Consider the following 15,481-nt stretch of genomic DNA (forward strand, 5'->3'; position numbering starts at 1 on the left):
TCTTAGAAAATAGAGGAATGAGTATCCTCAGAAAAAACAAACTGTTGTCAAATCTATTCTTATTGGATTATGCAAGGCTTTATCTCAGTCATTGTTGTGTAGGAGTTATTGCATCATTATAATAAGAGTACATCCTAACCCTGCACTTTTCTTTCTGTGAAAATTGATTTTCTTTGTCTGAGCAAATAGCCCAAAAAGCTGTAGAAGCAAATAGATATTATGTACATTGTACGATTTTAGAGTTTTACAGTAATCCCAGTTTCCCTCTAAAAATACTGTACAATGAGATCTTCTGTCTTATAAAATGACAGTCTTTCGAAGCAATCAATTTTATTTTAAAGGGACAGAGAAGGTTTTATTGCATTGAGTTGCGGATTGCTTTAATAGCCATGCGATTAAATGTCCTGCAGGAGAGGAGTTAGTGTGCTTTACTTTCTCAGTCCCTTCTCCTCAAAGAGACAGAGAAACCACCGAAGCAGAGTGTATCAATCTTAGAACTGCCCATGAAATTCGACGGGATTCCTCCCGCTCAAATCCTGGCGGATGTAGTTTCACGGACAGCGCGGGATTCTAACATCATACATCTCCTTTCTCCTCTCTTCTCTGTCCAACTCTGATTAAGATGGCATATCACCTTTTATCGGCTACAAGACAGGTGTAATAAAACATGGATCCTCCCCTACTGCATGGTCCACTGTATTGTTTTTACCCCACATTGTTGATTGATTTATTTGGTCTACATGGAAAACACAGGACACAGCTGGGCACAGTCAGGCTATAGCAGATTCAAAATGGCTGCCGTCAGTTTTGCTTCTACATACTGCCCATATTTTACCTCTGAGTATCAGCTGTAACAATTTCCCAATTCACAAACAGCGATCTTATCCTCCACTCCCGCCAGAGGAAGCCTTACTGAGGCTCATAAGGCAAGGCTACCCGTGGTGGCCGTGTCAGAGAGGTACCTCCTTCTCACACCATGGACCTGGGCAGCTGGAGCTGTGTTCACAACAGAAGCCAGGAAACAGCCCATATCAAGAACAGAGAAAAAGTCTTGCTGCTGAAACGATACAGCAAAGGAGTGTAGTTTACTGTAACATATCAAGCAATAAGTCCCCAGTGTAGCGGTAGTAGGCTATTGATTTACTTCGATGTTGAAAGCAGCAATGATTGGTCAACTTCGATTCAGAAGCACCCAGTTTAGGGTAAAGAGACAAGGGCTTGAAATTCCCCCTGCTGTTTTTCTATTCACTTGAAGAGATAATTGTGCAGAATTGAAAATGTTTTAATTTACATTTTTCTGTGAATGTCTCGGCCGTCGTAAGAAGTGGACCAAAGTGCAGCGTGGTGAGCGTACATTTTCCTTTTATTTGATAACTGTCGCCAACAAAACAACAAACGAAGAAACAACCGTGACGCTTACAGGGCTAAGTGCCACTAACAAAGATAACTACCTTTGGCTGTAGCTGGGTAGCAAGACAAAAGGCATGTTAAAATCTTAAACATATTTCCGCGCACAACACAACACAGACTCAAACTTAACTTATATCCAAACACCGGAATTGACCTGACCTCCAACCAACTTTTTTGAGGTCTGTGCTCAATAACAAAAAGTATCTTAAAATTCTTGATTTTCAGCTTCATGCATTTAATGGCAGACCGTCCTGACCTTGGTCAGCTCCTGCACCCCCAGGGGGTTATAGATTTGATTTGATGTGGTCAGGGTCAAAATCCACCGTAATCCTTGAGAAAGAATGCCTGCTGACTTTCAATAACCAGGAGACTGCAGGAGCTGGAGCCTTTCCTCCCCCTTGTCTTAAGGGCATCCAGGGGTTAGTCTGAGAGAAATCATAAACCCTATGGAACCTGCATGCTTCTACAGTATGTGTCCAATACTCCTCAACACTCCTCACTCAGCCACGCCAACAGAAACAACAATCATCAGTCCAGCCTCGTACCACCTCATTCCACCCAAACACTTACTTTCCCAATACTTTCTTCTTCAGAAGCGAACGCCTTTAAATGATTTCTCAACCTTTGTTTTTCCTCTAGAGAACTTTGTTTTCGTACCAGTAAGGTTAAGGCCCGCAGGGATTGGCTCTGCTGTAGGTGTGTGAGGTAAGTGGATTCCAAACACCTGTGCTCTGCTCGGTGCTACTTACCTGTATTGTGTGGTTTCACTGCCATAGGTTCACTCACAGGGTGCCACCCATCAATCACAGCCTGCACGTCTCTGACCACCACACCAGAGGGAATGGTTAACCTGGAGAACACACAGGACACACACACATTTTGATCAGTTTACACATGGCAACACACTCCAATCAGCTCTAACACAGAAATTCTATGTACACTTTGTAAATAGCTACAGGAATTCTGAGAATCTGGTGGATATGGAATTACTGTACATGCAGTGGTCAAATAAGTCCCTTGTACAGTACGGTTAGGATTTATTGCATAACGAGTTCCGGCTTCCAATAATACAGCTCTAGCCCTGCAGCGTACACACTGTTTGGGGAATGCATAAGAGCCATCCATCTATGTAACACCACTGCGATAGACATCCTCAACGTAAGTCCTCATCATCTAATGTTTTGTATTCGATGGCTTTTAGATTGTCAGAGCAGCAGTACTAGAAACTCAGATTCCTCTTATAACCAAGTGGAATCTCAATATGAATATGACGAATGCCCTGCAAAGGGAATATTGTTTTCAGCCGTATCCATAGGACAGTCATACGGGATGCAGGGGAGGGCATCCGAGTGTCAAAGAGAGATATAATAAATATGACTAATGCATACTGAGTATGGTGATGTAAGACAGGAAATAGCTGTCTTATTGATTATAATAAGTGAAGAGGTACAAAACAATAAAACCAAAGAACTACATTTAGCAAACACTCTTATCCAGAGCGAATTACAGTGGTGAGTGTATACATTTTTTGTACTGGTCCCCCGTGGGAATCAAACCCACCAACCTGGCGTTGCAAGCACCATGCTCTACCAACTGAGCTACACTACATAAAGTGTCCATTCATCTTCCTGCGTTTAGACCAAAGAATGGGATGCGTGAGATAACGAGCTGCAGGAGTTCCAGTCTTTGGGTTCTCGTCACTGGATATGGGTGTATCAGGATTGGGCGAAGGCAGTGCTTAAACTGCTTTGTGTCGAGTGCTTCCCGTGTGTGCCCACACAGATCAGAACTCTCAATTTCTAACGAGTATAGACCAAGAAGTTAATCACGCAGCTGACCAAATTATGCAAGATTTTACTTCCTGGCTAACCAAGATTAGCTATCCATAACAAAAGTAATTTGTTACACTAGCTCCAACAGACACAGAAAACACAGACACCTCACTGACAGACTGACTGGGTTAGCTTGACAGACAGACTGACTGGGTTAGCTTGACAGACAGACTGACTGGGTTAGCTTGACAGACAGACTGACTGGGTTAGCTTGACAGACAACTGACTGGGTTAGCGTGACAGACAGACTGACTGGGTTAGCGTGACAGACAGACTGACTGGGTTAGCTTGACAGACAGACTGACTGGGTTAGCGTGACAGACAGACTGACTGGGTTAGCTTGACAGACAGACTGACTGGGTTAGCGTGACAGACAGACTGACTGGGTTAGCTTGACAGACAACTGACTGGGTTAGCTTGACAGACAGACTGACTGGGTTAGCTTGACAGACAACTGACTGGGTTAGCTTGACAGACAACTGACTGGGTTAGCTTGACAGACAACTGACTGGGTTAGCTTGACACTGACTGGGTTAGCGTGACAGACAGACTGACTGGGTTAGCTTGACAGACAGACTGACTGGGTTAGCGTGACATACAGACTGACTGGGTTAGCTTGACAGACAACTGACTGGGTTAGCGTGACAGACAACTGACTGGGTTAGCTTGACAGACAACTGACTGGGTTAGCTTGACAGACAGACTGACTGGGTTAGCGTGACAGACAGACTGACTGGGTTAGCTTGACAGACAACTGACTGGGTTAGCTTGACGCTGACTGGGTTAGCTTGACAAATAAGTGTGAAAACATGGGAGCACATTATAGAAGTGTAGGACTTTCAACTGCATTTAAGATAATTCACTCTGACAGAATATTATTGCAATAAGATATTTCCTATAATTACAACCTAGTGCACCTGCCACACTCATTAGCTCTGTGATACGGGTGAAGAATTCAGCTGCATTTATGTAAATTGAGAGCTTGATGAAGTTATAATGAATTGGATAGCACTGGATTATAAGGCTTTATGGAGTAGAGACATTGTATCGTCTTTAATTGTGTACCTCCCTATTCTTGCAAAACGTTAAGTTCAATAGATACATGAGTGATAAGCAAAGAGAGACGTGTTTCCGCTTTTGACGAATCACTTTGCAAAAAACTCTAAAATGTCAAGCACTCAAAACCAATAAAATTTGAGGGAGTAAATGTTTGCTTTAAAAAATTACATTGATCTTTCAAATCAACTTTAGGCCTAACCTTTTTCCATATTGATCTCTATTTATCTAACACTTGACTGTTCCATAAACTGCAACAAAGAGCAGTATGTACGGAGGCTTTCGATTCATTCACCCCCTAAAACCCTCCACTGCTCATCAACACACTATTTGGATTTTATCTGAATAAATATGCAGAACATTCCTTGAACACAGTTTGTTTTCAACTAATGACACAAGCCAATGACCGCGTTCCTCTTTAGCCCATCTTGAAAGGAGGATTCTGCTTTCCCATTAGTGACTAATGTGCCATAATATTGACTACTTTTGCGATGGGCCATCATGCAAAACAAAAAAAGTGCAAAGCAGAATCTTAAGCACATGGAGGGAACCTGATGTGAGTTTCTGCCTCCTAGCAGCCACATCTGGTAGGTATTTCTCACTTCATCCAGAGCCAAATGCTTGACTTACACATGTTGAGATCTAAATGATCTTGAACCTATTCCATGGCGAGAGATGGAGATAGATAGAGAGAACTCTGTTAGTAATTAGTCAAGTGGCGAAATAGAATTTGCTGCCAAGTGAATTAGACCACGTCTACTGTGCTGCATCTCATTCTTTTAAAAAATTACCAGAAACTAGAACTTTGCTTCAGAATGCTTTGCTACAACATAGATTGATTTAGAAATCACTGATAACGTGTAATATCCACAGGTATCACTTTGATACAGGTGTAGGATCTTAGTTTGACCAGTTTTGACCAGTTTCTCACAGCATGAAAAATAAATGTGAATTATTATGTGGATAATAATTAACCCCCTACATGTAAAAATGGAATTAGCATAACAAAACAAATCTACATAAAAATCCATCAGTTTAAGCTAGAGATATTTTTTTTTTTTCAATGGATGCAGTGAAAGATGACAGAGCTATAGCGGAGTTTGTCAGACAATGAGACATTCACGAAAATTGCTCTTCTCACAAAATCGTCTGTACCGTCCTAACAGTTTGGCTTACAAACTGTTTTGCTTCAGACTCATCTGAAGGTCCTCTGGGACCAGTTCAAAACAATTTACTGTATATACGTCCATACCAGTCAAAAGCACCTACTCATTCAAGGGTTTTTCTTTATATTTACTATTTTCTACATTATAGAATAATAGTGAATACATCAAAACTATGATCAAAACTAAATAACACAAATGGAATCATGTAGTAACCAAAAAACTGTTTCACAAATAAAAATATATTTTATATTTGAGATTCTTCAAAAGTAACCACCCTTTGCCTTGATGACAGCTTTGCTAGCTAGGTAAACAATGAACCATAATCCCAACCCATGACGTTACTACCCTGCATGAATCTACAGGTGGCTAACCAACCAGGTTCAATGTTAGCTAGCTAACATTAGGCTATAGCTAGCCAAGTAAATGGCTCTGAGATACGAATAATAAGATCATACGTGTAACGTTAGCTAGAGAGCCAGCCAGTGAACGTTAGCTAGCTAGGTAAACAATGAACTATAATCCCAACTCATGACATTTCTACCCTGCATGAATCTGCAGGTTGCTAATCAACCAGGTTCAATGTTAGCTAGCTAACATGAAGCTATAGGTAGCCAAGCAAATGGCTCTTTCTGTCAAAATTAGAAACGTGTAATATCTGAAAATGCAGCTAGCTAGACCATCTTACCTGTATACATGGATGGACGCATCTCCTGTTGGATACCATGGTTGCCCTTAGATTGAAGATGTAATCCGGAGACAGGTGGTTTCTCCATTTCCTTAGCTATCATACTCAAAATCCACTGATTTAAAAACTCGTTCCTCCAAAAGGGGAGAGCAACACTTGTGCAGTTTTAATACACAATACGTTTTTTTTTTCTGTTTAGTACACTACTGCACTCACTCTGTTTAGTACACTACTGCACTCACTCTGTTTAGTACACTACTGTACTCACTCTGTTTACTACACTACTGTACTCACTCTGTTTACTACACTACTGTACTCACTCTGTTTAGTACACTACTGTACTCACTCTGTTTAGTACACTACTGTACTCACTCTGTTTAGTACACTAGTGTACTCACTCTGTTTAGCATACTACTGTACTCACTCTGTTTAGCACACTACTGTACTCACTCTGTTTAGTACACTACTGTACTCACTCTGTTTAGTACACTACTGTACTCACTCTGTTTAGTACACTACTGTACTCACTCTGTTTAGAACACTACTGTACTCACTCTGTTTAGCACACTACAGTCCTCACTCTGTTTAGCACACTACCGTACTCACTCTGTTTAGTACACTACCGTACTCACTCTGTTTAGCACACTACTGTACTCACTCTGTTTAGCACACTACTGTCCTCACTCTGTTTAGCACACTACCGTACTCACTCTGTTTAGTACACTACAGTACTCACTCTATTTAGCACACTACTGTACTCACTCTGGTTAGCACACTACTGTACTCACTCTGTTTAGTACACTGCCTTTAAACAGCTTGGACAATTCCAGAAAATTATGTCACGACTTTCGAAGCTTCTGATACGCTAATTGACATCATTTGAGTCAATTGGAGGTGTACCTGCGGATGTATTTCAAGCACTACCTTCAAACTCTGTGCCTCTTTGCTTGACATCATGGGAAAATGTAAAGAAATCAGCTAAGACCTCAGAAAAAAAATTGTAGACCTCCACAAGTCTGGTTCAGCCTTGAGAGCAATTTCCAAATGCCTGAAGGTGCCACTTTCATCTATACAAACAATAGTACGCAAGTATAAACACCATGGGACCACACAGCCATCATTTGCTCAGGAAGGAGATGTGTTCCGTCTCCTAGAGATGAACGTACTTTGGTGCGAAAAGTGCAAATCAATCTCAGAACAACAGTAAAGGACAGTGTGAAGATGCTGGAGGACACAGGTACAACAGTATCTATATGCACAGTAAAACGAGTCCTATATCGATATAAACCTGAAAGGACGCTCAGCAAGGAAAAAGCCATTGCTCCAAAACCACAATAAAAAAACCCAGACTACGGTTTTCTTTCAAGAACAAGGGCATTTCTAAGTGACCCCAAACTTTTGAACGGTAGTATACATGTAAAACAACAGTCACTTCAGAACAAACTTCCTTTAGATTTTTTGGGTCTATCTGTTGTTCCATGTAGGTAATCTGTTATTCAATGCTAATATGTGCTAATAGCCAAATAAAATATTTAATCAAATCATTAGTCAATATATATTTTTTTATACTTCAAGGGGTGTTAAAATTCAAAATCAAATAGCTAAATGATCCTTGGTATGACCTTCTTGTGCAATTCCATATAACTTAGTAGAACCCCCTATACCCCGGCTTAGACAGGGCTTAGCCTGGACATTTTTGTAGGGGTTTGCATTTCTTGCTGCACAGGACACTTCTCCGTGACAATAGAGTTGCCAAATTAAGATAGCACACCTGTAGGGAATATATCATATTCAATGCCCAGCCTTTAATAAAAAATGCTGATCAGGAGTGTGTGGGTTTCAAAAGCCACCAATTGGTTTGGAACAAACCCCACCGGTTCCCTGAATCAATGACTGCTGTTTAACCTAATAAGCACAGATAAAGTAACAAATGGTGTTTACGAGACCAATAAATAAAGTTAATAAATATTGGACCTCTATTGACGAGGTTTCAAGCTCTTTTTGTTGTGGCTTGAATGTCTGCTGCTGCAGTTCCCCAAAGAAGCAGCTCCGGATCGTAAATTCAACATTAGTATTGTATTCCCCGGCCTCCATCTGAACGCTGTTGAGGACAACAAGACAATTCAGTCCGAAGTGCATATCCTTGAAGTTACAGCTAGCACTGACAAATAGGTTAATCCAATGTTTAGCATTCTTCTCAGCTTTGATGTCGAAAGTAGTTTGACAAATCTCCAGAGTCACTATTTCCTAAACAAAAAAGCAACAACCAATCCCTTGGTTTGTGATGTTTTTCCACAAGACACAGAGTAAAGAGTGTATTCTATTGCTGACATTTTGGGGCCAGTTTATGAGCCAGTTTATGACTGTCCAAGATTACTAAGAGGACAGACTACTCCTTATAGTGTATACAATAATAATAATATAATATAATACAATATATATACACTCCTACACATGTAGACTTTTAGAGAACAAAGTGGGCCTGGTGCCCAACACTGAAATATTAACCTTCAATAAAAGGCAATCCCTGGTGATTTGCTGTCCGCCAACTGGATTATACATAGCTTCCTGGAAAGCCATCTCCAGGCGCGAGCAGCATTACGAGGCTGCATTAAAAAGGAGATTCCTCTTGGCGGACACACAGAGGTCTGGATTCTGCCTCTCCTCTGACACTATTTATATCTGCTGCCTGTGATCCCAGTGGTCAGACAGCCTAATGAGATGGAAGCTATTCTAAAGGGACAGAAGATTGGATAGAGGTGTATGTGTTTGCGTGAGTGCGTGTGTGAATGCGTGCACACAGTGCCTTCAGAAAGTATTGACAGCGCTTTACTTTTTACACATTTTGTTGTTACAGCCTGAATTTAAAATAGATTGATTGAGATGTTGTGTCACTGGCCTACACACAATACCCCATAATGTTGAATTGGAATTATGTTTTAATGTTTTCAAATTAATTAAAAATAAAAATCTGAAATGTCATGAGTCAATAATAAGTATTCAACCCCTTTGTTAAGGCAAGCCTAAATAAAGGAGTAAATATTTGCTTAACAAGTCACATAATAAGTTGCATGGTGTAACGGGTGCGTGTTGGTGGCAGGGAAGTCAGGCGCAGGAGAACTTGGTAAAAACGGAGTTGTTTAATAAATGCTGATAAAACTCCAAAACCAAAATGTACAAAATAACAAAAGTGAGAACAAAACCCATCACACACCAACATAATACATGCACATCACATACAAACATACAATCTCTGACAAGGACATGAGGGGAAACAGAGGGTTAAAATACACAACATGTAATTGATGGGATTGCAACCAGGTGTGAAGGAAGACAAGACAAAACCAATGGAAAATGAAAAATGGATCAGTGATGGCTAGAAGGTCGGTGACGTCGACCGCGGAACACCACCCGAACAAGGAGAGGGACCGACTTCGGCGGAAGTCGTGACACATGGACTCACTCTGTGTGCAATAATAGTGTTTAACATACTTTTTTACCTCTGTACCCCACACATATAGTACAATTATCTGTAAGGTCCCTCAGTTGAGCAGTACATTTCAAACACAGATTTAACAACAAAGACCAGGGAGGTTTTACCACTCCTCACATAGAAGGGACCCTATTGGTAGATTGGTAAAAAAAACAGACTTTGAATAACCCTTTGAGCATGGTGAAGTTATTAATTACACTTTGGATGGTGTATCAATACACCCAGTCACTAAAAATGTGTTCTACCTAACTCAGTTGCCGGAGAGGAAGGAAACCACTCAGGGATTTCACCATAAGGCCAATGGTGATATTGAAAACAGTTTTATTTAATGACCGTGATGGGAGAAAACTGAGGATGGATCAACAACATTGTAATTACTCCACAATACTAACCTAATTGACAATGTGAAAAGAAGGAAGCATGTACAGAATACACATATTCCAAAATATGCATCCTGTTTGAAACAAGTCACTAAAGTGACACTGCACAAAATGTGGCAAAGCAATTAACTTTTTGTCCTAAATACAAAATGTTATGTTTGGGGAAAATCCAATACAACACATTACTGAGTACCACTCTCCATATTTTCAAGCGTAGTGGTGGCTGCATCATGTTATGGGTATGCTTGTAATTGTTAAGGGTCTTTTTCAGGATAAAAAAATACATGCAATGGAGCTAAGCACAGGCAAAATCCTAGAGGAAAACCTGGTTCAGTCTGCTTTCCACCAGACACTGGGAGATTAATTAAATCTAAAACACAAGGCCAAATATACATTGGAGTTGCTTACCAAGACAACATTGAATGTTTTGAGTAGCCTAGTTACAGTTTTGACTTAAATCGGCCTGAAAATATATGTCAAGACCTGAAAATGGCTGTCTAGCAATGATCAACGACCAACTTGACAGAGCTTGAATAATTATTTGAATAAGTATGTTTAAATATTGTACAGTTCAGGTGTGAAATCATTTTAGAGTCTTACCCAGAAAGACTCACAGCTGTAATCAATGCCAAAAGTGATTCTAACATGTATTGACTCAGGGATTTGAATACTTACGTAAATTTGCTATTTCTGTAACTCATTTTCGATAAGTGTGTAAACCTTTCTAAAAAAATGTTTTTCACTTTGTCATTATGCAGTATTGAGTGTACAGTGCCTTGCGAAAGTATTCGGCCCCCTTGAACTTTGCGACCTTTTGCCACATTTCAGGCTTCAAACATAAAGATATAAAACTGTATTTTTTTGTGAAGAATCAACAACAAGTGGGACACAATCATGAAGTGGAACGACATTTATTGGATATTTCAAACTTTTTTAACAAATCAAAAACTGAAAAATTGGGCGTGCAAAATTATTCAGCCCCCTTAAGTTAATACTTTGTAGCGCCACCTTTTGCTGCGATTACAGCTGTAAGTCGCTTGGGGTATGTCTCTATCAGTTTTGCACATCGAGAGACTGAAATTTTTTCCCATTCCTCCTTGCAAAACAGCTCGTGCTCAGTGAGGTTGGATGGAGAGCATTTGTGAACTGCAGTTTTCAGTTCTTTCCACAGATTCTCGATTGGATTCAGGTTTGGACTTTGACTTGGCCATTCTAACACCTGGATATGTTTATTTTTGAACCATTCCATTGTAGATTTTGCTTTATGTTTTGGATCATTGTCTTGTTGGAAGACAAATCTCCGTCCCAGTCTCAGGTCTTTTGCAGACTCCATCAGGTTTTCTTCCAGAATGGTCCTGTATTTGGCTCCATCCATCTTCCCATCAATTTTAACCATCTTCCCTGTCCCTGCTGAAGAAAAGCAGGCCCAAACCATGATGCTGCCACCACCATGTTTGACAGTGGGGATGGTGTGTTCAGCTGTGTTGCTTTTACGCCAAACATAACATTTTGCATTGTTGCCAAAAAGTTCAATTTTGGTTTCATCTGACCAGAGCACCTTCTTCCACATGTTTGGTGTGTCTCCCAGGTGGCTTGTGGAAAACTTTAAACAACACTTTTTATGGATATCTTTAAGAAATGGCTTTCTTCTTGCCACTCTTCCATAAAGGCCAGATTTGTGCAATATACGACTGATTGTTGTCCTATGGACAGAGTCTCCCACCTCAGCTGTAGATCTCTGCAGTTCATCCAGAGTGATCATGGGCCTCTTGGCTGCATCTCTGATCAGTCTTCTCCTTGTATGAGCTGAAAGTTTAGAGGGACGGCCAGGTCTTGGTAGATTTGCAGTGGTCTGATACACCTTCCATTTCAATATTATCACTTGCACAGTGCTCCTTGTGATGTTTAAAGCTTGGGAAATCTTTTTGTATCCAAATCCGGCTTTAAACTTCTTCACAACAGTATCTCGGACCTGCCTGGTGTGTTCCTTGTTCTTCATGATGCTCTCTGCGCTTTTAACGGACCTCTGAGACTATCACAGTGCAGGTGCATTTATACGGAGACTTGATTACACACAGGTGGATTGTATTTATCATCATTAGTCATTTAGGTCAACATTGGATCATTCAGAGATCCTCACTGAACTTCTGGAGAGAGTTTGTTGCACTGAAAGTAAAGGGGCTGAATAATTTTGCACGCCCAATTTTTCAGTTTTTGATTTGTTAAAAAAGTTTGAAATATCCAATAAATGTCGTTCCACTTCATGATTGTGTCCCACTTGCTGTTGATTCTTCACAAAAAAATACAGTTTTATATCTTTATGTTTGAAGCCTGAAATGTGGCAAAAGGTCGCAAAGTTCAAGGGGGCCGAATACTTTCGCAAGGCACTGTACATGACTGAGAAAATGTTGCTTTAATCAATGAGTTCTGCCTGTAACGCAACAAAATGTGGAATATGTGAAGGGGTATGAATACATTCTTTAGGCACTGTGTGTGTGAGAGATGGGTTGTAGAGTGTGTGTGTATGTGGTGATAGAGGATGTGTGTCTGTGTGTCCAGTGAGAGATGGGATATAGGATGTAAGACTCACAGAGATCTGGTCGGGGATAATTAAGTGGAGGAGTCCACTTAGGTCAGGCTTCCATTATCTTTACAATTTAGCAAAGGCCTTGGTCCTGAGCTCATTGTGACCATCTCAACACCCTCCAGTAGGGAAGAGAAAGAAGAAAAACACAATTTAAACATGAACCCCATCTCAGCACATTCCCCCCAGATGAGACCTTGATTTCGCTATGAGCAATGAAGACTTCATGACATTCCATTGATTGTAAAAGTAGTTCTGTGAGTAGCTTTCTCAGTGAAAGGACCTCAGGGTTGACTGTTTTGCCCTAGAGCAAGCCTCCAGGTGTCATTCTGATATGAGTGTACAAGCCACCAGGTGTCAGTCTGATATGAGTGTACAAGCCTCCAGGTGTTATTCTGATATGAGTGTACAAGCCACCAGGTGTCATTCTGATATGAGTGTACAAGCCACCAGGTGTCATTCTGATATGAGTGTACAAGCCTCCAGGTGTCATTCTGATATGAGTGTACAAGCCACCAGGTGTCATTCTGATATGAGTGTACAAGCCTCTAGGTGTCATTCTGATATGAGTGTACAAGTCTCCAGGTGTCATTCTGATATGAGTGTACAAGCCACCAGGTGTCATTCTGATAAGAGTGTACAAGCCACCAGGTGTCATTCTGAAAGGAGTGTACAAGCCACCAGGTGTTAGTCTGATAGGAGTGTACAAGCCTCCAGGTGTCATTCTGAAGGGAGTGTACAAGCCACCAGGTGTCATTCTGAAGGGAGTGTAAACAGTAAGCTATAACAAGTAGGTGAGCTAACCTGAGTAGACCAGGACTGACAAACTCATGATCCTAATGAATACATGAATACCTATCTGACTTGTTTGGGATGAGAACCTGCCTTTGCTCAAGGACACAACACTACCTCTCCTGTCCTGTCCCGTCCCGTATAGAAGGAGCTCCAAGTGCTGTGATTGGATCACATCTTACAAAACACCCTGTTAGCGAGCGTTAGCGTTAGCACAAGGCAGCGTCATCCGTCAAAGAACCAGGACAGGCCGTGATTCACGGCACAGCTGCGAAAACAACAACAACGACTGCAAACTAAACCTGAACTCAGGGAGAGGATTTATTCGCAAGCGAAAAGCCAGGTCTGACAAGGAAAATACCTTTTCCCAGAATCTTATCACTCTCTCTGTAGTACCAAACCACTTACTTTATATTAGTTGGCACAGACACATGCATACACACACACACGATAACATAAGCACTATATATACACATGGATTTAGTACTGTAGATATGTGGTAGTGGTGGAGTAGGGACCTGAGGGCACACAGTGTGTTGTGAAATCTCTGAATGTATTGTAATGTTTTTTTAAATTGTATAAACTGACTTAATTTTGCAGGATCCCAGGAAGCTTTGGAAGCAGCTAATGGGGATCCATAATAAATACAAAATAAATACAAAATTCAAAAATACTGCCCTCTGCCTACCGCAAATCAATGATCAATTATGGGAATTCAGCTCCATTTGCACAATGGTGAACTAGTCTGATGGACCTTAAAGGATCTCATGATGCACAGTTTTATGACATAGTAGAGCATGGTGAAATGTTTGGTTCCATTATTTCCATTCTCATATCCAATTACATAATCATACATGAATTAAGGTGAAACTGAGAAGCTCGCATGTACTCATAATACACTTTCACAACAGCCATGTAACATAACATCCTGCAAATGGGATGTAAAGCTGCAGTCCATAGCGGTGAAACTGCCACGTTCGTTACACTGAACAAAAATATAAACCAAACATGCAAAAATGTCAACGATTTTACTGAGTTACAGTTCATATAAGGACATCATTCATAATTCATTTCACATGACTGGCAATCACAGATACCTGAATAAAAGGTAGGGGCGTGGATCAGAAAAGCAGCCAGTATCTGGTGTGAGCACCATTTGCCTCATGCAGCGCGACACATCTCCATCACATATAGTTGATAAGGCTGTTGATTGTGGCCTGTGGAATGTTGTCCCACTCCTCTTCAATGGCTGTGTGAAGTTGCTGGATATTGACAGGAACTGGAACACACTGTCTTACACGTCAATCCTGAGAATCCCAAACTTGCTCAATAGGTGGCTCTCGTGAAGAGGGCACGACAAAGCCTATTCCCCCTCATGAAACTGAAAAGATTTGGCATGGGTCCTGACATCCTCAAAAATGTCTACAGCTGCAACATTGGTTGCATCACTGCCTGGTACGGCAATTGCTCAGCCTCCGACCGCAAGGCACTTCAGAGGGTAGTGTGTACGGCCCAGTACATCACTGGGGCCAAGCTTCCTGCCATCCAGGATGTCGACACCAGGCGGTGTCAGAGGAAGGCCCTAAAAATTGTCAAAGACCACAGCCACCCCAGTCATAGACTGTTCTCTCCACTACCGCATGGAAAGCGGTACCAGAGTGCCAAGTCTAGGACAAAAAGGCTTCTCAACAGTTTTTACCCCCAAGCCATAAGACTCCTGAACAGGTAATCAAATGGCTACCCAGACTATTTGCATTGTGTGCCCCCCAACCCCTCTTTTACACTGCTGCTACTCTCTGTTTGTCATATATGCAGTCACTTTAACCATATCTACATGTACATACTACCTCAATCAGCCTGACTAACCGATGCCAGTATATAGCCTAGCTACTGTTATAGCCTCTCTACTGTATGTAGCCTCTCTACTGTATGTAGCCTCTCTACTGTATGTAGCCTCTCTACTGTATGTAGCCTCTCTACTGTATGTAGCCTCTCTACTGTATGTAGCCTCTCTACTGTATGTAGCCTCGCTACTGTTATTTTCACAGTCTTTTTTACTGTTGTTTTATTTCTTTACTTACCT

At 41.1% G+C, this 15,481-nt stretch overlaps 1 protein-coding gene across 1 annotated transcript in view; it reads right to left on the reverse strand.

Moving 5' to 3' along the window:
- The window catches only part of LOC110522529 (leucine-rich repeat and fibronectin type-III domain-containing protein 2-like), a 193,968-nt gene that overhangs the window by 119,158 nt on the left and 59,329 nt on the right, over positions 1–15,481 (reverse strand). The window contains exon 2 of the mRNA XM_021600975.3: positions 2,160–2,260. The gene's annotated coding sequence lies outside the window, so the exon portion shown is untranslated. The remainder of the gene's footprint in view (positions 1–2,159; positions 2,261–15,481) is intronic.

Source organism: Oncorhynchus mykiss, chromosome 4, assembly GCF_057628025.1.
Source record: "Oncorhynchus mykiss isolate SJ-2025 chromosome 4, ASM5762802v1, whole genome shotgun sequence".
Classification (NCBI taxonomy): domain Eukaryota; kingdom Metazoa; phylum Chordata; class Actinopteri; order Salmoniformes; family Salmonidae; genus Oncorhynchus; species Oncorhynchus mykiss.